General features: G+C 43.2%; 1 protein-coding gene across 21 annotated transcripts in view; it reads right to left on the bottom strand.

Moving 5' to 3' along the window:
- LPP (LIM domain containing preferred translocation partner in lipoma) overlaps positions 1-17,903 on the bottom strand; it is a 315,569-nt gene that overhangs the window by 50,349 nt on the left and 247,317 nt on the right. The gene's annotated exons all lie outside the window — the stretch shown is intronic.

The following is a 17,903-nucleotide window of genomic DNA, read 5'->3' on the forward strand; positions in this document are numbered from 1 at the left end:
CTTCATGCTGCTCATCACGAGATTACTGTCCTACCTCATCTCCAGGCCTCACAGTGAACCTTTCCAACATCCCAGGGAAGGTAGAGGACTGTTAAGACACCCAGCATGCAGGCAGGGAACTTGAGACCCACACAGGTTAAATAACCCTCCAAGGGTCACACAAGAAGTTTATGATGGAGCCAGGAACTGAAACCGTATCTTCTCAATCACAGTCAGGTTTCTTTAACCACAAGGCCATTTCTGAAGGGCCTGTGGCATAAAACGTCCATTTCAGAGGGTGCTTCCAGCACCAGTCTTGCTAAAATTCCCTCCCCAGGAGGAAGAATTTGTTCCTTGTGCAGATCACTCTGTCAGCCTGGCTGAGCCACATAGCAACTGAGCACACACAGTTCTGTGCCTCTGCTGCTGTCCTCTGTTGACAGAGAAAGAAAGGCCTCTGCTTCCTTCAACACCTGTGTGGTGGTGATCCTTCACCCATCTACATCCCCCTCTCCTCAACATCCTGGGACACAAGAGACAATTCAGCTTGTTTCTGATATAAAGCAGATTACAATGAGAGGTACCTCCCCTAATTATTGCAGTCAAAAAATGCAGAGGACCACTCCTGACTTTCCCCAAAAAAATATAAACATTCAGGTTGAACAGTATCTTGAGAAGACGTAGAAACAATCTTACTGCTTCCAAAGCAGCACCATCTCTCTCTACAGCATTCTTGACAGATACTTGTTTAACCAGCTCCTAAAAATCTCCAGCAACAGAGTACTTGGGCAGAAATAATCTCAGCAGGTACCTACTGGTTCCACTGGTGAGCCTTTCTGCCATCCAGCCACAATGCCCCTCGCAGCAAACCCAGCCAAAGCCTTCCTACCCCGCTCATGATGGCCACGGAGGCAGCAGAGAGGCTCGGCTGGGGCTGCAGCAGCTGCAGGGACCGAATGGAAGATGCCCCCCGGCAGGCTGGTGAGTCCCTGAGCCCCACACCCGGCTGAGGTGCCAGTCCCCACGCTGCACGATGTGCAGTGAGTGTGCCAGCCCAGTGGGGGTCAGTGATGCTCTACAGTATTTAAGGTCCCAAACACCTTTTTTGCAGCATGCTTTGCCTTTTTTCCCCCCCCCCCGTTGTTGTTACATTGTGTCAACTTTTTGGCACGTGTTTTACCATGTGCGAACGGCTTGAAATAGAGCCCCGCTAACATCTGGAGACAAAAAAAAAATAATAATAAAAAAAAAAAAAAAAAAAAAGAGAGGGTGAAAAAAAGAGTGGGAGAAAGGAAACATTCCTCCCTTTGCTAATCGATCAAGGAAATGCAAGGGAGAGTAAAATGTACTCTATTTCCTTTAGAAATGTTTCCTTTAATGCCGATGAAAGCTGCCAGATGACAGACACTGAGGCTGTGTATCCACGGAAGAGCCGGGCTCGGGAGGCAGGGGAAGGAGCTGCTAGTGCAGCTTCTCCAGGCACGGGGGTGTCCCTGGCAGCCACAGCAAATCCTCCCCCGGCCCCCGTGTCCCCCGAGCTCTCCAGCACGGCAAACACCGGGCCATGGTCCTGCTGGCCGCTCCTTGCTACCTGCTTCCCCTCCCGCTGCTCCAGCCTGCGCTGAGCTGGCCATGGTATGGCAAAGACGTAGCTTTAAGTTTCAAGTGTAGAGTTGGCTTCAAAGAAGTAACATTTCATAATTATTCTTTTTAATTATTAGAGTGTTTGTGTTTGGGGGCCAATTTTTACAAAAAACCCCAGCCAACAAATACTTTAAGAAGTGCAATGACTATATTTGGTACCAAAAAAAAATTTAAAAAATTAAAAACTTATATTCTCACAGAAGTCCCCCACATTCCTGTACTCCTCTCTGATTGTATGTAGTAAGTTCAAAAAGCAAGACACATAAAAACCTTTTTTGTTGCAAAATAAATATCGGGTAAAAATTATAAAGGCTTTAAGAAAGTGAGCCTTTCCCATGCTTTCAAAAGCGGAGAAACCTCTAATTTTATTGTTCTTTCATAGGAAGATAAGATTTTCTAAACCAAAAAATTACTCTTCTCCTTGGAACACATCACTAATGTTGAAATCTTATTTTTAGTGAGATGTTACCAATGTGTGGGATCCAGAGAACAACCTCAGCAGCTCTCTACTAAAGCCCTAGTGAAGGTGAGGCTACCAGCCAAGTCCTAGTGGGGCTGGCAGGAAACCTCTCTCTGGGCAACTTATCCCAAAGCTGATTCAGTGGGAGTTTACCCCTCCTAAGGAAGGACCTTAGCAAAGGGGAACAGTTGCTGGCCGAGCTGTAGATCAGACAAATTTTGTCAGTTTTGGTGATCCCAACAGCAACAAGAACTGAGCCACTCCCTTTGCAAAGCCTTATTGCATGATAAACCCTGCACAGTGAAACCAGCAAATATCTAACTGCACATGGGGTGACACAACCATGCTTGTACGAATCTCCTGCAGGGAAAGGAAGGCAGGATACCAGGCAGGAATCACTCCTCCTCAGGGGCCATGGGCAGAGGGGCATTTCCTGAGCTATCCTCTGACCCACTGGGCTGGTTCTGTAATGCTGCACCAAATTTCAGGATCCTCTTTTGGAAAGGCACCAAAAAACACCCTGTCATTATGGGGGGTGCCAGTGGCAGCAGCCTCAGGGAGCAGCTACGTGGGGCAGCTCTGCCCGGTCTGGGTCCTTTGTCAGGCGTCTCTCCGAGTGTGCTGTCCCAGCCTGCTCCTTCCCTCCCCGGCTCAGGAGCCCAGCCCTGCTGGTAGAGCAGCAGAGGGTGATTTCAGGGCTGCTGCACCTGACCCCGGCTGTAAGTGATGGCTGTAACAGAGCAGAGCTCGACACCAGACCAGCTGCTCTCCTCAGAGCGTTGGTGCTCACTCCTCCAGCTGGGGACGACCAGTGACTGGCTGTCCACAGGCTCATGCTGCTGCTCAGTACAAGCACACCTTAAACATAGATCAAATTCTCCTGAGCTTTCTTACAGAGCTGAACCCAGAGCGCAGTCAGAAGGTACCAGGTAAGACTCACACTGATACAGACATCAGCCTTTACACTGAGGTAAAAAAATGAGCTGTCTTTTAACACATTCACAAAGGACTGCGGTTGGGTTTGCCATTTCCAACATGAAAGCAGGCTCAAGGAGCCCAAGCAATGGGGTACAGCTCTGTGGCGTTAGGTGCAGGACAAAGAGCAAACAATGTCTGCTGTCCCAAAGACTTTCATCTCCAACTATAATCTACGTTGTACAAGGGCACTTCAAACTACTTCTGTCCCCCTGCCCAGCCAATCTATTTCATAAGCCCAGGATAGGCACCATCAGTGTGTTAAGAAGACTCAAGCCCAGCCAAAAATCACATTATGGCTGGGCATGAATGACTCAATTCACTCTTCCATAGCCTGACTGTGCTCCAGCTGGTATTCTGCAGCTTGTCTCTGCCTCGTGGCATCACTGGGAAGGTGGCGGCACAAGCTGATTTTTACCAAAGGCTCTGCTCAGTGGCAAAGATGAAATTGCCTGAATAATGGCAAAGTTTTCCTGTGCCATTGGCTCTGGCCTACCAACCTGGAATGCCTCCTGCATGCCAGCCTGAGGAAAAACATCTGACAAATCCCAAAATGCAGGGAGGGAACCTATCTCTGCACTGCCAAAAGTGAAAAAGAAAAAAAAAAAGAAAAAAGAAAAAAATTAAAAAAAAAAAAGTGAAGAAAGACTGAATCTGACAAAGAGTAGTGTCCTGAACAAATGGCAGCTCTCATAGACCCAACAATGTTTAAGGCCTGAGGTTTTCAAAGGTGTCTGGCTGTATGAGAAGATGTCACACTGAATTTCAACCAGCACCTCATTTATTTCAGGTCTTTTGAAAACCCTGCCTTTCACAATCCGGCACCAGCCCAAAGCTTCCTTGCTGTTTTGAAACATGCGCTGTCTGTGTGTTGACAGCAGCCCTGCCATAAATCACATCCCTCAGGCATTGGAAACCACCTCACCTGTATGGCGAGCATCCACTGTTCCTTGCAATGAATTCCATCACTCCAAATTTCTCAGTAGCTGGAATCAATTAATGCTGGCTTTTTTTCCTCATTAAAGCAACCTCCTAGACAGAGGTTTCCTTCTTCACCCCAAAATCTGAGGCCTTTCCAACCAGGTACAAGGTCCAATATTTGTTTACTCTCTTGGACAAATAACAGGAACTTTACAACCTGGGATGGAGAAGTACTCTGAATCCGCAGGGGACATTCAATATTTGTTCCTATTCAGAATGACCACACATGTCATAATCTTAAAATGTGACACAGGTATTGAAAGCAAAAGTCCTTTAAAAATGTCATTTGATGTTGGTGACACCATATTTATTAGACTGATGTAATTCAGCAATAACTATAATTCTGCTCCTCCTTTGGGTCATGGAACCTGCTTTTACTGGCCAGGGTAGATGGAAAGTAATACTGATAACTCTCTAAATTTGAGAATAACATCCCAGTGGCAACATGCTTCATCTCAAGTCCATGATGGATTACTCATATCAGCTATCCACAGATCATTACGCTCACCTGATTGTCACATTGTCAGAGCTTGCTGTTTAAGGATATCAAAGTTTTCTTGCTTGGCCTCCATCACAAGTGAATTAGTGCAAAATATGAGATATATATTTATAATAGTTATTATTTTATTTAAAGAAAGTATGTGGAAATCCATCTGCACAATTGTATGTGTCACTCTCACACATCCTACTGCTTTTGATTTAAAATTAGCAAGGCTTAAAAAATAATAAGTTAAAAACCCTCACACCATAAAGCCAAGCTCTTTAGTGGCATTAAGTCTGATTTGTTTGAGGTGGTGGTTTTGACTCTAGGGCCTGTTGACTAACAGGAGGAGACACGAGAATTGCGGGTACTGATCTATTTATCATGATTAAAGACTTTCCTGACATTTCTCCTCAAGTTCTCTATGAGGAGGCTCTGATGTTGACCGGCATCTACAGAGGAATGCTCAAAGTACTATTCATCACTCATTCTAGTACTACTAAGATGGAAGATTCTTCCTGAATTGGCTTCCACATGAAGGGCACCAATCCCTGTCTCCTGAACTATTCACACAACTCATGACCTGAAAATTTTGTGCCAATGGAAACTGAAACCGCAAAAGCTTTCCCTCCCTCCCACGGCTGAACCAATCAGAAAGGACTGATTCAATATCCAGAGCTCATGATGAGTTCTGCCAGTCCAATGCCCTTGAACAGGCATTAGAAAAGGCCACCATCAGCAGGGATTGTGTTTGCCAAAAACTTGGAGTTGGAAAACGTCCTGAATGTGTCGTACCAGTGACGGCAACTCTGTATGAGCAAAGCTGGCAAAACGCTGTGCTCTGAACTTTCAGGGCTCTTTACTGGTTTCCTACATTCATAGGAGTTCACTGTGAAAACAGTAAAGGTGTCTAATCTTCATTAAACTCTGGTGTAACAGTAAGGAAAACTGATGGACTTGTTTACATGTGATATACAGAATCATTTGAAATCCACTAGACTTCCAAATTTAGATCTGACGTAAATGTAGAGACAGTTTATACCAAGCCTGATTTTAGCTGATGTAAACTTGGTCGACTTCTGTTGAATTCATATGACCAAACCCAGAAAGCCAACAGTGTTTTAAGTCAGTTGGTTTCCATTGGCACATAAAATGATGCAGCTTTATTATGTTGACAAAGTCAGACGTGATGGGTGGGTCAGAGAAGATATTATTCCCATCCCAGCACAGGAAAAAGGTGTGGGACACTTCTGTCCCAATGGAAAGCTACAACTTACAAAAGCCTTCAAAACAGAACCTTTTGGGACTTCAAACAGTTTAGAAATTTCTTTCATTGTTTTCCATTGTTCTAAGCATCCCTGCACAGGTGAGGACCTACAAAACAAAATGCATTATGTAGCTTGTGGGAAGTCTATAACCATTATTCTAGACCAGATGACTCCAGAAGAGTCTGAGATAAGCTTCAGATCCATGTCCAAACATTAGAACACCTGCAAAAAAGTCTTAGTTCCAGTATTGCTTCATGAGAAAGTCAAAGGAACCTCAACATAGCAAAAAGAGAGAGAGAGACTGGCATTTTGGAAATCTCAGACTAAAGTCTTACAAGCTCCTTTTCATGCAGATGAGCCCTGTCTGAGGTATTAAGGGTCATCATGTGATATTCCCAGCTAAGAGTGACACAAAATTAGTAAATTGCCATGGGGAAACAATATTAATATTTCATTTTACAGTCACATTTGTGCTGTATATTGTTCTATTCCTCCTTGTCCGCAGAGCACTAGAATGAAGCTACTGCACACACTGATGTCCTAAGAGTTTAGGCAGTATTTATTCAGTCAGACTGATTTTACTGTAGCCAAGCTGATGTCAGTTGCAGCATCTTCTAGTCACCCTGTTGAGATGTGAGCCACCATGTGCCACAATCAGACCATGCTCCAAAACATCATCCTGTGAAATTTTTGCTCTTTTGAACAAATGGTTCTGCAATTTCCCTAGGCCAGAACAGCTCTTGTAATCAGACATTTGCTGGATGCACACCATTCCTACATGCTACCTAACAGCTGTTACTCACAGTACAGGACTTCTGTCACTTACAAAGGACTCAAGGCCACAGGTCAGTCACCTTGTCTTCCCTGAGAGTTGTGCCACATAGGGCAACAGGCAGCAAGACTGTGAGTGCACACCTTGCAGTTGTACAAAACGGAAGCAGAGTCTGTAGACTTGACACAGCTTAGTTATGGCTCCTCATCCAATGCCCTGCTGTAATCAGAGCAAAGAAATAACAGACAACCCACCTGGGTCCCAAGACTAATTGGCTTTCTGTGAAATATTGTTTTTGTTTAAAAGACCACAAAACTTGGATCAATGGGCCTTACAAACAAGAAACCCTTTACTCATGACCAGGCATGACCAGAGCTAGTGCAGGGCACAGATCTCCAACCCCAGAGCAGCAATGTCCCTCTGGACTGTTTGGGGGTGGCCTCTTTTCCAAAGCCATTCTCTGACCCTCCTGCTGAGGCTCCTAAAACTTGCATTATCAGTGCATTTTTTTTGCCTAAGCCCTCAAGAAAATATGTGACTCTTCCCTGTGTGACTGAAGAGAGCAGTTTTCATTCCTCACTCAATTTAGAGACAGCAGGGCGGCAAGCGACCGGAAGAGTCCAAATGACAAGCTTTCTCTAGGAGCTGGCCATGTAACTGGCACAGGCCTTGTGGCTCTCCTCAGCCGCCTTTCTGACAGAGGATGCCATGGAGATGGCAATGCACCAGCTGTGCACATCTGCACTGCACATGCTCCACTTCCTTCACCTTCTGAATTCTCCCTGTGAAGAAACAGTAGAAATAAATCTGACCATGAGCAACCTCCATTTTTCACTCTCCTCCCCTTTTTGTTGCCGTGCACAGAAATTGAGTATACATAGAATAAGAGGTTACAGTAGTCTTAGCATCAGTAGTGGCCTAATGGAACTACACAAGCACAGCACACTGAAGCCTGTGCTTTGTCATTTTATCTTTAGAAGAAGACAATGGTTTTAGGCATATACAGATAAAAGATGGAATATTTTAAAATTTCCCACCCAAATATCCACTGTTATTGTAGCCATACATTCCCCAGTCCTGCCCTTCCACTCTACCCTACCTTTCTCCCTCCACTAAACAAGACACATCAGATTTGCCAGTGTTGGAGAGTCACACTTCACATGACCCATGTAAGCATCAAAAGCTGGATCAGTTGATGTGAGATGTTGAGATGGAGAATGGGAAAGAAAGGACCACCATTAGAATCAGATTCCAGGTAGTATCCTGCATTATATATGTGTGTATGTACACACACACGTATTTATTTATGCGTTTTAGGATTCTCACTAATTTTAGCCATGGGACAGAAATGAGAAGCAGCTGCCCAGCTCATGGAGATGACAACAAGAACACATGACTAGAATTAGCTCCACGTTGGCAGTGACAATCGCTAGGACTTTGCTGTCCAGAACAGCTGGCTTCTGCACAGCATAAAGGACCCACATCAGAGTCCTTTCAAATGCCTCCCTCCAGCTCAGCCAGACACAATTCCCTAGCTCATGTGATCACAAACTCTGCACTAAAAGGTGTGGAAAGTCAATATTGCCATGTCCCAGCCATTCATCAACACAAGTGAAAATTCGAGGTAAAAGGCTTCAGACTTTCTGCAGTTTTTTTGACAGTCACATGCTGAATTCACTCGTCTTTCACGGCAAGCACATCATGAGGAAATAGAGACATTTAAAAAGCTGGGGTTTTTTTCAAGTGTATTTTTAAGTGACAACAAAAGCAACTAAAACCCCCACAAAAAGTATCCCTTCTTTCAACCTGCACTCACAAAGAATGCAGCACATCATCTGCCCAGCGTGCCCCTGACAGTACAGACAGAATCAGAACATGTACTGAGCAGACAGTAAGTTATTAACCTCTCAAGATATTGTCTGGAACGAGAATTTGTTGAGGAAATTGTATTTTAAAGTTCAACACTGTTGCTAACTGAACACTGGTTCACAGCTTTAAACAGATAGTTTAGCATGGCTGGGACAGTGATTTGGAAGGACCTACAAAACAAAATAATTAATTTCCCACATCCAGCTGTGTTTAGGAGTGCCTTAGGCTGTGGAAGACGGTTGTACCCATACTCCTAAACTCTCAACAAAGGGGTCTGCTACTGCCATGGTGTTTCACTGAACTGCTTGTGTTCAATGGGGAGATACATTTTGTGAACTGTCAGAACTCCTGTCACTACCTGTGCTGTCCCCTTTTGACCCTGGTGATGTGAACACAGTTTTTCAGAGGTTTGGCTCTTAGCTCACACTTCCAGAAGTAATTATTTCTACATCTCTGTGCATGTCTTGGCAGACACACAAGGAAAAAAAAGCAAAAAAAAAAGTGAATGAGCAAGTTCCCAAATGAAAGCTGGTGACAAGGTATCAGATGTAGTCTCCCATATCCGCTTTGCACACACAGTGATCCTATTGCTATCGACATTGTTTCTCTCAATGGGGCTGGCTTGGCAGGGCCATGGGACAGGCACAGTGCTTTGCCACTCTCTCCTGCTCAGCTGACACAATCTGCGCTGGCACAGTCCAGGCAGGGGACATCTCAACTGCAGGTTTCACAAATCACAACAGGTTTACTCTTGGCTGCTTGTAGCATCCCAAATGTCTGCCAGGGCTGGCTTCTCGTGATCGGCCTGCCAGTTTGAGATGACCGTCTCCTGACTTTTGAGCAGCAGGTGTGACCTTGGCTTGTAGCCAGAGAAATGAAAACATGTGTTCATGACATGACATGATGAACAGCAAGGTGCATTTGGAAACATGAAAACAGTGCAGCTTACTAAAACCAGCAGGAAAGTTTGGCTACTTTTGATTCTTTTCATTCTTTTAATCCTCCCCTACCTCTCTGCACCACTGAGAATCACTCTGTATTGATTATGCTGACACTGACAGCAGAGCTGGAACTTTTTTTTTTTGCATCTCAGATGAGAAAGTGGGTTATGATTCATCTCACAGAATCTGAGTCAAAGCAATTCCTTATAAAAAAATCAAACAGTTTTGATGCATTTCCATCAGAAGAGAAGAGGCTGGAGAACACTCAGCAAATGAGAGTCCTCTTTAATTCTTCTTTTTAACACATTTCACTCTCAGAAAAAATCTGTCCTTTTCCCCCACTGGAAATAACTCATTTTGAGTTAAAGACACTAAAATACCTCCAAAAGCTACTAGCAAAAGACAAACCACCCCATCAAAAAAGACAGCATGAGACAAATGCCACCAGAAGAAGAAATAACAAATGCCACACTGTGCCCCACTTTGATGGAACAGTGATTGCCGGAGTGGAAAGTAACAGATTACTATGGTGAATTATCAATTTTCCTAATAGCCTTGAGCTATCTAAATGCTGAAGTGTGATAACATTAGTAGGTACATTACATTAACAGCAGTTAAAATGATCAAGTGTGATCCTGGAGCACATTTTTCCCCCCTTTCTTGTTTTCATAGCCTTGTTAGTAACCCTGGAAAATAGAGCTTCTGCTCTGCATGCTGGGAAAAGCCTTCAGACTGGTTGTGATTTCTTATCAGACAAGGCTCACAAGTCCATTTTGGTTGATTTTCACATAAAATAAAGATTGTGGCCACAGCTTTGGGTAAGGCATGGAAATTGAAGGAATTCTAGGCTCAATTCCCACTTTGCTACTGGATCTCAGCATGACTCTGGGTGAGTCATCTTAACTCTGCCAGTCAGCCTCTCGTTTGTAAATTAGGGACAGTAATTTCCTGGTCCTTTTCAGTTTCAGAGTTCTGAGGGATGCACCCTGTTCCTATCCTACATTTAATTTGCACATAGTACAGTGTGACCACAGCCTTGGATGCCACTGCAGCACAATGAGCCATAATGGAACACGGGAGCAAACTGCGAATTTAGTGCATCCAGCTTCAGAGAACAGGTGAGCTGGTTTTGGTTTTAAAAAGCAAAGAAAGGGTTCCTTCCTGTCAGGTCATGTACACAACTAACTCGAAACAAAGAAATTATACTGTTTTCATGTTATCCATGACCGCATGGCTGAAAGGGTTTCTAACTCCAGCTCCAAAACTGAATGCCTGTGCCTCACTTGCCAGCTTACCTACAAGTCATGACAAAAGAATGTCTTGAGGCTTTAAACACTCCAAAGCTCTATCTGAAGTGAAAATTATTTATATAATATTACAGTCCAGAAAAACATCTTCACTCATTCATAGACACTCGCATAAACCCCCTCTCAAAATACCTGTATGTGAGAATTTAGAGCTTATGATATCCTGGATGGAGGAAACTCCTGGTTGCACTCATCTCCATTAAACAGGAGAAGAACTTTCTCTATCCTGTATGTCCTAAACTAACAGTCCATCTTCAGCTCCTGGTCTCATCAAGGAGATTTCCAACCAGGGGTCCTCCAGGTGCCACAATTTGTGGATTTTAATCAGGTGATGCCATCCCCACAGAGAACCCCCAGGGACCAGCCAGCTAATTTCATGTGGAGCAAGAAACAGCCAGCAGGTAGGTCCCATTTTTACTTCTTAATGATCAGAGTTAGCTACAGACTAATGAACTGCAGCTTGATGGCTCACTATTCATTCTTCAGCCCTTCCAGTCCACAGAGAATTTACTTTCTAAGTTCACCATGAAGAAGCTGGATTGTCTTTGAACTGTTTGTCAAATTAAGATAGAAAGATTTGGTTTGTTTCAATGTAGGACTGTTAAATATGGGGGTTGGCTAATAGCCTCATCATTGTTCAAAGGTCTTTCTGAAAGAGGATGAGGTTTCCTATCCATCTGTACAGGCCCTAGCACACTAAGGGCCCTCTCACAACAAAAGAAGTATCTACCACCCTCATGGATTTTTTTTTTTTTGTCATGGCTATGTTAATTTTTAAACAAGAAGAATCATGTAAAATACAGCTGTACTTTAGAAATACACATCCCTGAATTTATCACATTTCACTCCTCTTTGAAGACAGCAGGAGATTATCAGTTTTTATTTACTTACTTTGGGATAAACCTAATTTCATTCATGGCCTGAAACCCACCTCTCTTTCACAGCATACACGTGACCATGGGAATCCTTTTGATAAAATGATACTTTGGTATTCTGAACTTATGCTTCATTAAATAACTTCTGCATCAAAAATCAGTTCTGTTTAAAAGTAAGAATATGTCTATTTTGACTGCCAGCAAGTCAAGCTAAACCAGGGAATTAAAAACACAGAAGTCATGCTGCTTTCTACCTGTTCCAGCTGGGATTTTATGACCTACAATAACAAGGGGTAATTGTGGTTTTGATGCAAGATTTAGATCCCATCTGTGAAGAGACTGTGCTTTAGAAACACTCATGATGCCAAGTCTTGACCACTCTTGTGTGGATATGAAGAGGAAAACGTAAGGTAAGTCTCCTGACTCATGCGGATACCAGGTGCTCAGGACTTAGAGAAGTGCAACCTTCTCTCACTCCTGACTACTACATCTGCTGGATCTTCATTTAAAAGATGTGCACTCAAGCCTTTATAAGGCTAAGATCCCTGGCATAAAAAGATCTAGGTCCTTAGCTTCATAAAACAGGTTTCCCAAAATTAATACAGAGTAAGTGGATAGGATCAACAGCAGAAAGAATCAAACTTCTGCATCCATTTCCAGTCTTTCAAATGCTTGAGAAGCAACTTAGACCAGCTCACAGCCTCTTGCCTTTCTCATGGCTGGAGATAAATGCATGTAGATATGGTATATTTTGCTCTCCAACCACTCACTGGCCTTCTCTTTTTCTCTTCTTACTTTGAAACTGTGTGCTAAAATTCACCATCCAGGTTGCATTGAGATTACTCTTAGAAATTTATTTCACCTCCACTTGCTGTGCAAGGATGCTGGCAGGCAGAGGACTCCCCGAAGAAGCTAGACGAGGGTGGCAAGCATTGACAGAAGTGAGACTGAAGAAACAGGCTCTGAAAGCCATTTACCAAGACAATTCAAGCCCCTGGGGAGCAGAGGGAGGGTGACTCCCCTTGTGGCAGGCCACAACAGGGCCGCTGGATGTTGATGGTGCTGCACTGTGACCTCCCTGAGCAGAGGTTGCTCCCAGGCTTTGTAGCCTGTGTACAAATGCTGGAATATGGCTTGAACATATAAAAATAATGACTTGAACAACAATGGAGAAAAAGGTCCCCATTATATGTCTGTTCTTCCTGCTTTTGTGAGCAGTTACATAACAGAAAATGACTGTCGGCTCATCAGTTGTTGAAAGTCTAACCTACTATTTTCTGACCCAGATGTTGTTCAAATGAGGACAGACACCATCTTGCAGCAGAACCCCTGCCTTTAGACAAAAGACACATCACATTACACAGCAAAATTACAATGTAATTATGCTCTTGTAGTAATAATATGCTTTTTTTAATGATAACCTTTTCAGAACAGATCTAAGAGTACAGGCAAGATATGACAACTTTCAGTTTCTTTTTCTGGTAATAATTCAGATGAAACCAAGTGGCTACTTGTGTCTCTTAGAGGCTGCTGATATGCCTGACCAAGACTGAAATGCAACACAGACCATGTTCATTTTAGAGCCTCTAGAACTGTACAGTGCTCAGAGCCATGCCAAAGGAAACAGACACCATGAACCAAAGGAAGTCCTACTTGGACCATCCAGTGTGTCTCCTCAGCTGAACCTCCTATGGACTCTACCTACCTATCCTCTCTCCCGTACCTGACTTGGACTGCTACCTGCTAACCCACATCCTGGCCCTCAAGAAACAAAATCAGGGAACACATTCAACACTGTTTGGATACCAAGTCTCTGGTCCCAGTGAAGGAATTTTAGCTTATGAAGCCAAATAGAGATGCAAAGCCAGTGATGGGAAGGGTTGGCAGATTCAACAGTGGTGTCAGTTATTCTTTAATCTTAACTGTGACATGGCATCTCAAAGAACCATTGGAGATGAAGGCTTCTCCATGGGGGACACACATATGACTGCTGCTGTTAATCATCTCAAGCAAATTCAGTGAAAAGGAAAAAATTAAGTTTGAAAAGGTAAAATGATCTGCCGCAGGTCAAGATGTCAAGATGAGAAGCAGAAAATAAAGTCAAGCCTTCTGTTTCTTTGGCCTTGCTCTTCAACCCAATTCTTCACCCATTGTCAAAGCCAGGGTTTGACAACAGAAAATACTCATAAAAAAATCTATATATCCTGAATTATCAGCTCAGAGTTAAATCAAGATTCCTTTACTGCACAAACTGAGTATTTCCCACAGGATGATTTCAGCATCTCTCTTCTCCCCATGTGCATCCCTACAGCATGCTGGAACTACAAAAGGAGACTGCTGCATTATCCAATACATAAAAAACTGGTGGTTCCTTTGGTAGCTTTGAGCATTTATGGTAAAATACCAGTGAGAGTTTCTTCCCACCAGTCAGGGAAACTGCTGTGGGGAGTGACTCAGCTGGGACATAGTCCAGAAGGCAACAGGAGATGAGGGGCCTCAATGGCACTTTTCCAGTCTTAATCAGCACTGTCTGCATGGTGATAGAGACTGATAAGTTGCCAGAAGTCATTTCTTTCTATAAGACTTGAAACAGTAGTGCAGAACAGTTGTGATCTTTGTGTGTGTGTATTTTGTTGGGTTTTTTAAAATGTGAAATCAAGGGCTGTAATTTCCCATGGTGGCCAACAAACAATTTTGATAGTTTCATTTTAATCTCCTATAAGTATCTATTTCTCCTCCCTCAACCTTACCCAATTTCCACTCCACTAAGTATTATTTTCTCCAAACAAATCAGACATGCCTGTCTACAATAGCACATTTATCAACAGGGAGGGCTGCGATAGAGAGAAACTATCCCTACTGCACAGAGCATAAGACATTTGGGAATCCTTTCTAATAAAAAGGGATTTGATTAAAGACAGCCAACTACCACAGATCAGCACCTTAATCATCAGCAAAGAAGGAAGAGCAGCTTAGACTTAAAAGACTTTAATTTGCCAATCTGCCAAAGACTTCCCAGGAGTAGTCACTCCACAAGTTACTCCAGGGCCTACAAGGGGATAGGAGGTGTCATACACCAAGGATTGGGGTGCTTAGACTTACTATAGTAGTGTGGTCCTAACAAAGTAAAGTTAGGCAGAATACCCAACATGCATGTTTAACTCCTAAAAATTCAGAGGAATTTTTTAAAACCTATTATGCCTAGTGATATTTCTATGCTTAAGCACTGCCTTGCCAATGGCAGCTAGAAGATTTCCCAGCGACTGGATTGTGCTGCTGTGGTAATCCTGGCAAGACAAAGCTTCCAGCTGCGATCTTGCTGCTCCCAAGCGTCTCCAGCATGCTGCTGCTGGCTCCCACCACACTCCCAGGCTCCCCAGGAGGGCAGTGTGATCCATGCTCTGCAGCCAACTGTGTGTGCTTGTGTGAGCAACCCCTGCCTAGAACAGTTCCCCCAACTCTGAAACCACCTTCAGTGGTTTCACCTGGGAAGCTGCAGAGAGGTGCAGTGAGCACAGACTGGATGGAAGTGTTGGCTGTCCTGCTCCTCAGCTCAGCTCATTGGGTATGCCAGCAGTACCAGACAGCATTTCTAGGGCGAATAGACAACTTTAGTGATTCCTACTCCTCTTCCTTCCCAAGGAACCTTCACCCTGCCCACTGCTGGGCAGATTCTGCTGACTAAAGAACCAAGATGGCTTGACTGAAAACCAGAGATATGGCAAGTGAACTTGCAGAAGCAAGTTGGTTACAGAGAACATCCCAGAGTGCTGGCAGACCAAGTAAAATGACCTTTCTCCAGCCTGACAGTTCAAATGTAATTATTACAACAAATTATTTTCATGACTTAATATAACGCCTTGCAGCTTTCTAGCAAGGTTAATTAGATTTCTCAATTCAAAACCTATCTGCTCTTAACCAACTTTTAATATGCTGAAATCCAGTTTTCTAAATTCAAACTAATAAAAGTGATTAGCTGACAGCTATCTGGTATGCTACAATTACCATGGCATTTAGACCTCAGGCATAAGATATTTAATGCAAATCAGAGTCAGTGTCTCTGCCCATTTGTCCTTTTTCAGATTATTTGATCAATGTGCCATATGAATCCTGTACAGTTCACACTACCATGCTAAACAACTAAAGAACAAGGGCAGAGATATTGGTTGAGACAGTTAACCAAAGTTGAAAGACTTTTTTTTTCCCCTCCCACACTTAATTTGTTCTTTCCACATGAGCATGAAGTTACTGAAAGGCACTGGCTGACAGCTCAAGTAGAGATGGGTATTTAGTTCTGACATAGCCAGAATTAGTACAAAACTCCCGGCCTGCACTGCCAAATCAGAAAAATTCATCCACTGTGACTCCTGAGGCTCAGGGAGGAGCCTGGGCTGGAGCAAATCTAGGAAGATGAGGGCAGCCTACCTCTTTCACTGTACCTAAGCATAAAAAGCAGTTGTACTCCTGCATTCTGTATTTTGTTAGAAATGTTTCCAGAAGGCTGTATGGGGCACAGCATGCTTAGGGAGCTGAGGAGATGTTCAGCCCAATACATGGTTCTCTTGCACATCAGGAATGCTAAGCCTCAGAGATGAACCTCAGTGGCACTCAGTGCAATTAGAAAATCAATCAGGTGCAGTTGGTAATTACACATGACCTGCCCAGGGTAGGACTAAGGTTGTTGCTTGATTTTTCCACCGTGCATCATGCATGATTATTCAATCTTTGATTATGCTACTGTTTATATAAATAACACTGGCAAAACTTCTGAGTGCTCTGAAGCCTCCTTTCCATTTTGTCATCTCCTGCTGAATTAAGAGCTATTGGCATGGCATTGGTCTGACCTCCCATCTGATAGCCAAATTGATGACCTAATACTGAAAGACTTTATGTTCCCACCCTTTCAGCTATGCATCCCTTCTGGATGAAGAAACTTTGATGTACCACCCTCTCAAACAGAGCAGAGCAATCCTAGTCATACAATATTAGTCTGCAAAATCCCAGCTTTGCAGCTTCATAAATACAAGTGGTAAACAAAACTAAAGCTTCACTTCAGGAAGCAATTTCTGAGCTGTGAGGAAAATTAATCACTAGAACAGCTTATCGGGGTAGGTGGTTGACTCACCATTGCTCGAAGTTTTTAAGATAAGATTAGATCTTTTTTATTTTTTTGAAGTCATGATTCAATCATGTTTCTGGGAGAAACTGAGAGTAGGACATTTTGCAGTATAATGGCAAGGTCCTTTCTGACCTTGGAGCCTGTGAATCTTGTTTGTTTATCTGCCTACCTTCTTGGGCTAAAAGGAAAACAGGAAAACTAAATGTGCTTTGGTCCATCAGCAAAGTCCTGCCACACAGTTCTGCATTAAGAAAATTGCTGTAATCAGATCTCGTGCTTCAGGGCTTCAGCCATTTGCCTGAAGAGGGCAGGAAAAAAGTTTCTACCTCTTGCCTGCCCAGCTAATGGCCAAATACATGCTATGTTTATTTGGTTGTAGCTTCATGTTTAAAACATCAGAGTGTGAACCCAAATGGCTATGGGCAGAGATGAAGTCAAAGCCAGCAACACAGAAAATGCTCCCTGGCTATTTTCTATTCAGTTAGCCATTCCTGCTCATACCTCAGATCTCTGATAGTCATCAACTCTGATGACTATCAGTGTTTACAGAGAAGACATTTTGGTTATTAGGGCACAGCCCACAGGTGGTAGAAGATACTGATAGAGAATTGGGACTGATACTAATGCCACCTACAAGGGCAATGTTTGTTTGATGAGTACACCTTGATCTTCTCATATTATCAGATCCTTGCCACTGCAACATCCTTGTTTGTTAGTGAAACTGTGGTCCCCACCTGCTTTTTGATTAAACCAGACCACGAAAGTTTCTTTAAGCCAGAAATGTTTTGGTCCAACCAAACTCTATAGCAAATAGATCTGGGGGCAATCTAAATGATTTTTTAAGAAATTATGAAATAAAGGAAGATAAGGAACATAAAATGAATGGCCTGCCCCAGTCTTTAACTCTACAAACTACAGCAGTTTGTTTCATAATAACATTATTACCCAAGCCTGTAAGAAACCAAGCACACAGGCAGATCCATCAATAGTGCCCAAGACTCTTGATTTCGATGCAGAGTTCAGAGGCCTTATCACCTATGTTTCATGTAAAGGCAAGATATAATTCTACACCTATAGATGCCTAAGATAATTATACTCCATACTCTTAAGAAGGAAATTAGATGCTTATCTTTTTCCAGGTAAGGAAGATGACACCGTTATGAACCAGTCAGTCCAGATTTGTCTTACTTGTATTTGTTGGATCCAGTTGTGGGTCCCCATGTATAACCAAC

This window comes from Poecile atricapillus, chromosome 8 (assembly GCF_030490865.1).
Source record: "Poecile atricapillus isolate bPoeAtr1 chromosome 8, bPoeAtr1.hap1, whole genome shotgun sequence".
Taxonomy (NCBI): Eukaryota; Metazoa; Chordata; class Aves; order Passeriformes; family Paridae; genus Poecile; species Poecile atricapillus.